The sequence below is a fragment of the Belonocnema kinseyi genome, chromosome 9, assembly GCF_010883055.1.
Source record: "Belonocnema kinseyi isolate 2016_QV_RU_SX_M_011 chromosome 9, B_treatae_v1, whole genome shotgun sequence".
Classification (NCBI taxonomy): domain Eukaryota; kingdom Metazoa; phylum Arthropoda; class Insecta; order Hymenoptera; family Cynipidae; genus Belonocnema; species Belonocnema kinseyi.
In genome coordinates, this window is record NC_046665.1 from 11,269,317 (window position 1) to 11,276,711 (window position 7,395).

Consider the following 7,395-nt stretch of genomic DNA (forward strand, 5'->3'; position numbering starts at 1 on the left):
ACAAATTTTGCAATGCATTTTTGGGCCACCCGAATCCTAATGTTTACGTATACTGCCAGACGAATCCACTTTACCGGACATGGGGATGTGCACATTTTTCTTTACTAACGTGGATAATGATAACTAGCGCTTGCATCTGACTCTGAAGACTCTGAAGAGTATTTGCATTTGCCTGCATGTTTTTTCCGAGGCGAGAAAAACTGCAGAAAACCATACCGTAGAATTTTCTTTACTAACTAAAATACCTCTATAAATGATGAAAAAATTGACATTTTCTGAAAAATAGAGAGGAAGCTTGATTCTATAACTTTTAGACGAATCTGTTGGGAATTATAGGCTTAAAGTTAACTGGAATATTACAAAAATTGAACTGTGAGGAAAAAAAGTCAAATATCTCTAGAAAGGGCTCGGGTCGGGGTTTCGATACTCCTTCGGTGGATGTGCTCTTCTCACTTGAATCGAGCAGAGGGAAATTTGTCAATGGGTTAACGTCACTCGTTCCCCTTTGTCCTCAGCATCCTAGTTAAACCGGTTATGGCTAGCGTGAAAATGCTGAAATCTATATTCCCCATAGATAGTGGAATATTTGTACTTTGGCTTAGAATTAAATAATTTGAAATATCGAAATGCGATTATGCCGATTATAGAAAGTATTTTCAACCCTCATTCAATTTAGAAATTTTTTAAATGAAAAATAATATATTTTTTACTATGTGGCAATATTGCACTGTTTATTTAAAAGGAGCAAATATGAATCAGATATTCAAAAATGAACAACTTAGAGCTCAATTGTTGTAAATAGATTGCATTATATTTCGAGCCTCGTTCGAATAGACTACAGATGTAGTATTCCTTTCACTCGCTAGAGGTCACAACTTTTAGAGTGGTCACGGAGTAGACAAAAGAAAAAAGCCCCACTCCTTCATAATTTCCCGCTTTTCCGTTCTCCCACTTTACGCCATATTCTTTCGTTGTGCGCGAGAGGTCGGACGCTTTTCGGAACAGGAATTTTTCCTTTCTATTGCGTAATAGAGTTTTCTTTTATTCTAATAGTTAAAAGTGTTGTGAAATTAAAGTTCCTAGGATGAGAAAGAAGCGTAAAGCTGAAGAAAGTCTAGAGGATCTGTCTAGAAAGATGAGAAAGATTCAGTATGAAATCGAAAAACATCAGCGAGAAAATTGTATGCAGCCGGAAGAAGATAGTGAGAATTCGGAGTCAGATAGTGAAAAATCTTCTCAAGGTAAATTTTGTTTGTATGTGGATACGGATATTTTTAAACTAATGAGTTTACACGAGAGGTAAAACAGGTTAGATATCTAAACATAAACTGTAAAGAGCTTGCACGAGAGGCAAGACGAGTTGCAATAAATTAATTAAGACTAACAAGTTTGCACGAGAGGCAAAATAGGTTAGATCAACGTCTAATGAACTTGCACGTGAGGCAAGGCAAATTAGAAGTAAGATTAACTTAAAAATATCTTTTATAATAGAGCAAGTGTTCTCTTTTTTCTATGTTTTTCCTCAAGGTGGACAAGACAACCAAAATCCTCAAGACATTCAAGATGGCCAAGCCAATCTAAAGAATAATGATAACGTGGAGGATCAAATGGATCAGGAGACTCAAATCGTAACAGAAGAAGAAACACCTGTCGATTTAGATGAGGATACTCTCAAAATCTTGAGTGAAGATCCACGAGATTCAAAAGCCGTTCACTGTAAAATGCATCCCTCTGTGGTTGCAAGATGAGATTTTTGAATTTCAGAAGGATTAACAAAACTTGTGATCGATGACTTGCTTAGAAAATATCCGCCAGTGGCTAGCTTAAGCGCTCCAAATCTAAATCCAGAAATTGCAGTAGTTTTAACTGAATCAGCCACCAAAAGAGATGGGTTTCTTGTTGAAAATCAAAAAGTAGCTGGCTCTGTCCTATTCACCTTAGGTGCTGTAATAACTATGCTGATTGAAGAAGATGAAAGTATAGATAAATTAACTGTCTTGGAAAGACTCAATGATACAGGAAAATTGATTATTCAAATGCACCATAATCAAAATGAGTCTAGGAAAGCTTTCATATATCCTCGTCTCACAAAGCAAATAAATAGCCTCTTGAAAAAGGCTAAGTCTGACACACTTATTTGGAGAGAAGTTGAGCGATAGAATTAAAGAAGCTCATGCCATGGACAAAATGGGTCAAAACATTAAAATTCGATCATCCACGAAAAATTTAAATCAGCCTTCGTCTTCAAGAAAAAATCTAAACTTAGGAGTTCTGTAGGGAAAGAGACCATTCTCTAACCAGGCGGGTTTTCAAATGCGTCAGCAGGGGCCCAACGTCGATTGTTCTTCAGAGGCAGGACTTAGAGTCAACAAGATATAAATTATCGAACTCAAAATGCGAAGAACACCAGGGGAAGAGGCAGGACCAAGTAAAAGTAGGTACGGCTAGTAGATTTAAATATTTCGTATCAGAATGGCAAAAATTACAAATGATCAATTTATCTTATCATGTATCAATGGGTGTAAAATTCCGTTTTGCGAAGAAGTTGTACAAGATACAGTGCCTATTGTTCATATATCTGAAGGGTCAAAAATGAAAAATTACGTGTTAGCTATTGAAAAACTTTTGTCAAAAGATGCGATAGAATTATGTGAGCCAGAGAAAAGTCAATTCATTTCGTCATTCTTTCTTGTACCTAAGCCCGACGGTTTTTCCAGATTTATTTTAAATTTGAAAAATTTAAATAGATTTATTTATCCAGATCACTTTAAGATGGAAGACTCACGGACTGCAAAGAAATTAGTTTTTCCGGGCTACTTTATGGCATCGATTGATCTCCAAGATGCTTACTATATGGTCCCAATTCGTGCATCCTGTAAAAAGTTTCTAAGATTTCAATTTTTTGATAAACTTTATCAGTTTAAATGCCTCCCCTTTGGTTTATGTACAAGTCCGTTCGTCTTCACAACATTAATGAAACCCGTAGTGAATAAACTTAGATCTGAAAGATTTCCTTCCATCATTTATCTCGATGATATGCTCTGTGCAGGAAAAAGCTTCACTGATTGTAAGGCTAATGTTATTGCAACGATCAACTTATTAAAGAAACTTGGATTTATTATCAATACACAAAAAAGTTGCTTGTTTTCAACAACAAAATGTACATTTCTAGGCCTCATTATAAATTCTATTGAATTCTGTATTGAACTAACTAATGAAAAAGGAATCAGCTTGTTTGAACTAATTAAGAAATTCGAAGTAAAATCGTTTTGTACAATTAAAGATCTGGCTCACTTGATTGGAAAATTTATTGCTGCCTGTCTAGCTTAACAATATAGTTGGTTATACACACAACTTTTAGAAACAAAAATGTTACGAGCCCTTGAACGTAATAATAATGATTATAAAAGCATAATTCTTTTTCCAAAATTGGTTTTACCTGATTTGGCTTGGTGGAAAAATAGTTTAAGATCAGCAATAAACCCTATACGGACAGGAAATTACGAAGCTACTATCTATACAGGTGCTTCTGGCACGGGCTGGTTTTTGGAATGAGTCTCAAAAAGATCTTCATATTAAATATCGCGAACTTCTAACCGTAGAATTAGCTTTAAAATCTTTAGTTTCAGCCTTACACGATTGTGAAATTCTTTTAAGAGTAGCCAATACCACGGCTATTTCCTACATCAATAAAATGGGGGGTATAAAATATCCTATTTATTATAATTTAGCAAAAAGAATTTGGCAATGGGCAGAGGAGAGGCGTATTGATTTATTTGCTTCTTATAACCTCTCAAGATAATTTTGAGGCAGATGCTTTATCGAGAAAAAATAACTTAGACTCAGAATGGGAACTATCAAATGTTGCCTTCCAAAAACTCATAAATAAATTTGGAAGACCAAACATTGATTTATTTGCCTCAAAAGAAAGTAATAAATGTAAACAATTTGTTTCGTGGCTTCCAGAGCCAGGCGCGATAGAAACCGATGCATTTACTATTAAATGGACTAATCTAAAATTGTATGCTTTTCCACCGTTTGCACTCATACTTAGACCCTTGGTAAAAGTAGAAATGGGTAAAGCAGAAGGCATTTTTGTGGTTCCTAATTGGCCTAATCAGCCATGGTACCCATTATTCATGGAACTTATTTTAGAAGAACTCATAGTTTTTAAGCCTACTCCTAACTTACTGATTTCTTCCTATAGGCGAAAACATCATTATTCTAATTAATTTCTGAAACTAATATAGGCGACGATAGAATGGTTAGTAGATTTCTCAAAGGAATTTTTAAATTAAGACCACCAAAACCTTAGTGCGTTTGGACATGGGATGCTTCCATAGTCCTTAAGTATTTAGAAAAACTTTACCCATTAGATAATCTATCTCTAGATGAATTAACAAAAAAGACAATAGCTTTACTCGCTCTAAATACAGCTCATAGAGCTCAGACATTAGCTAGCATTCGAATACTAAATATAAAAAGATCTGCCAGTGGTCTTGAGATAAAAATTCCAGATGTTATAAAAACTACCGGTACAAACCGATTTCAGCCTGGTTGGTCAGAAAATTCGCGGGTCTTTGCAGTATTTTACAACAGAGCAATTGTATCAGATGAATGGAATTTCGCGCACGCGATTATTAGACCGTTGCGTCAAAATACTCTTTCATTTTTTTGTTTCTGCGTAATATAATATAAGGCTCGAAATATAATTAAGCGATTAAACGAACTTACCTTAAGTGAAGTTCAATCGTAATTATATGAATAGCCTCGTTCGAATAGATTACATCGCACCCAACGAATTTTTTAGAATAAATTCTCTTTCCCAATTACATCCCTAATTATGTATAGCAATTTTAAGCATACTCTAAAAATATGACGTGAAGTGGGAGAACGGGAAAGCGGGAAATGATGAAGGAGTGGGGCTGTTTTCCTTTGTCCACTCCGTGACCACTCTAAAAGTTGTGACCTCTAGCGAGTCAAAGGAATACTACATCTGTAATCTATTCTAATGAGGCTCTTTATATATTTACGATTGAACTTCACTTAAGCTAAGTTCGTTTAATCGCTTAATTCTACTGATTCTTCAAAATTTCAGAGTGCAAATTTTTAGAAAAATAATTTAACTGAAGAAGAAAAATGTTGACAAACAGACGATGTTTTTGGAAGACTCTTGATTTTTAAATCAAGAAAGATGAATTTCTAACCACAACTAATAAATTTGCTATCCAAAAGACAAATTTTTAACAAAATAGTGCAATTTTCTACTAATTATATACATTTTAAAGAATTTAGTTAAACTTTCCTTCCTACAGTTGCATTTACAAACCAAATATGTACGATAAATTCTCAATAAAAACTTCAATAGGTGAATTTTCAATAACGAATGGAATGGTTAAATTGTTACTTAAAACAGTTATATTTAACCTAAAAACAGAGTTTTAAACAAAATAGTTAAGCCCCTTAAGTAATCAATTGAAATTTTAACCAAGTAGTACAACATGTTGGAAAAAATTTGAAAAAATTCTGGAGTGTCCTACAACATGGTTAGAATCCAGTGGAGACCTTAAAAATTTTAAAATATTTAAAAATGTCAGTTTTGCAAGGACTTAGCGGATTCGTGTAGTTCTTATTCGAACCTCCTCACATTTTTTTCTGCAAAGTTATTGCCTTCTAAAGTGGGGGCTCTTGATTTTTTGCGGCGATATTAGTCATCTCTAGTCACTAGAGTAATGTATATATCCATATTGTTTTCAAGTAGGAGGAGCATCCAGAAAACAAGAGAGATCCGTTTTGGCTCAATTCGTGTTCGAAATAAATGGGGCCCTCCGATGCTCAGGTCAAACACTGACCGCTGGCTCAATTCGAGTGCACCGTTTGAAATCTTCCCGGTTTAAGTTCCACTTTGGAAATTTCCGATGGACTTCAATAATACTTTTGCAGAAGATAAATATATCATGGCGACTGCAAGTCAAAAACTTCATTCTTTGACGTAAGTGTAGATTCTGACGATGCACACGATTGCGCAAACGTACCGATCTCACAGGCATCCGGGAACGCTTCCTCTGTAGCTTAATAGTAAATATTTTTTGTTTTTGTCAAAGAGCTAAAATGAACTAATCGTGACTTCTTTAAAGTAAGAAATTGTAAAGGAAAGCCTACAGATCACCAATTTCTTTCGGGTGTCTAATATCTCTAAGTAATTTAAAGTAATTGAAATTGTGGAAAAAATAAATTTTTGCTCTTTTAACTACAACAGTAATGTATTTGAAGGTAGATGCTGTTCTACTTCAAATATAGTAATATTTCTGTAATCTTTTCGTTTACCAAGTCGTTAGGATTCTAAATTTGGATTGATTTTGCATAGTGCTGAGTACGTTTTTACCCACCACTTAAACGCAATATCCCCGCTTTTTCATTTAATTTCCGTTTGAATCACTTTGTAATGTACTGGATATATTTAGCTTGTAAGGATATCTTAATTTCACCTTTATTCATCTACATCAGGTAGTGAAGTGGGACTATAGTAAGGTGCCGTTTGAAATTGATACTCCGTAAACGCACAATGCCTGGTGGAAATACACCACTGATGCAGTACTGGTCCAGTACAAATTAAGGGAGTCCCTGTACTGGGCATATGTACTAGGCCGCTACTGGCTGGACATGCTCAGCAGTACTGGCGTGCGGTAATGCACAGCAGTACTGGTTCTGTACTGGCAAACCATCCATAATCCACGATTACCATAAAACGAAACCATCCATAAGAAAATGCCACATTTAATTATAAAAATGATAAAAAATCATTCAATTGTTTTTATGACAATGCACTTGTATGCCACCTACATACCTTGCAACTGTAAACTTGAAAAAATATGCACGTTGTACAGAAAGTATTCGTGAATTTGGTAAATTACTGAACATGTTGTAAACTGCCGAAAATTCGGTACGTTTTATAGAAAATCATTGGCAAATGCCCGACTCGCACTATGACCTGCTAAGGTTAACCCCACCATTGCATCCCGCGCGTTACCCTTCGCTTGTTTTTTCTCGTCTGGGATTATATCTTCGAAGACTAGCGTACCTGAGATATTTAAGGATTCCCCGCAATAAAATTAAGCTGTTGTCCCTTTTGGATCCATTTTAGAAATTTTCCATGGAGTTTATAACTCTAAAATTCGAAGATTACAAAAAATCTGTCATAAAATTGAAATTGTTTCAACTTTATTTGTATAATATTCGTCTTTTTAATTAGAAAATTATATAATTAAAAATTTTTCATAAGGACAACCGCAGGATTTCGCTGGGAGCGGGTGCTAATCTGAAAAATTGCACCCGCTTCCAGCGAAATTGCGGTAAAATTTCAGCCACAACCACGTCTCACAACCGTGAGATAGG

The 7,395-nt window shown here is 35.0% G+C and overlaps 1 protein-coding gene across 15 annotated transcripts in view; it reads left to right on the top strand.

Annotated features, from left to right (window-relative positions):
- LOC117180904 (angiogenic factor with G patch and FHA domains 1) overlaps window positions 1–7,395 on the top strand; it is a 600,913-nt gene that overhangs the window by 51,488 nt on the left and 542,030 nt on the right. For 11 of the 15 annotated variants that reach the window (XR_004468075.1, XR_004468074.1, XR_004468073.1 and 8 more), the window contains exon 2: window positions 1,528–2,438. The exons of 3 other annotated variants lie outside the window; for them this stretch is intronic. The gene's annotated coding sequence lies outside the window, so the exon portion shown is untranslated. The remainder of the gene's footprint in view (window positions 1–1,527; window positions 2,439–7,395) is intronic. One more of the 15 variants, XM_033373510.1, reaches the window with a different exon arrangement.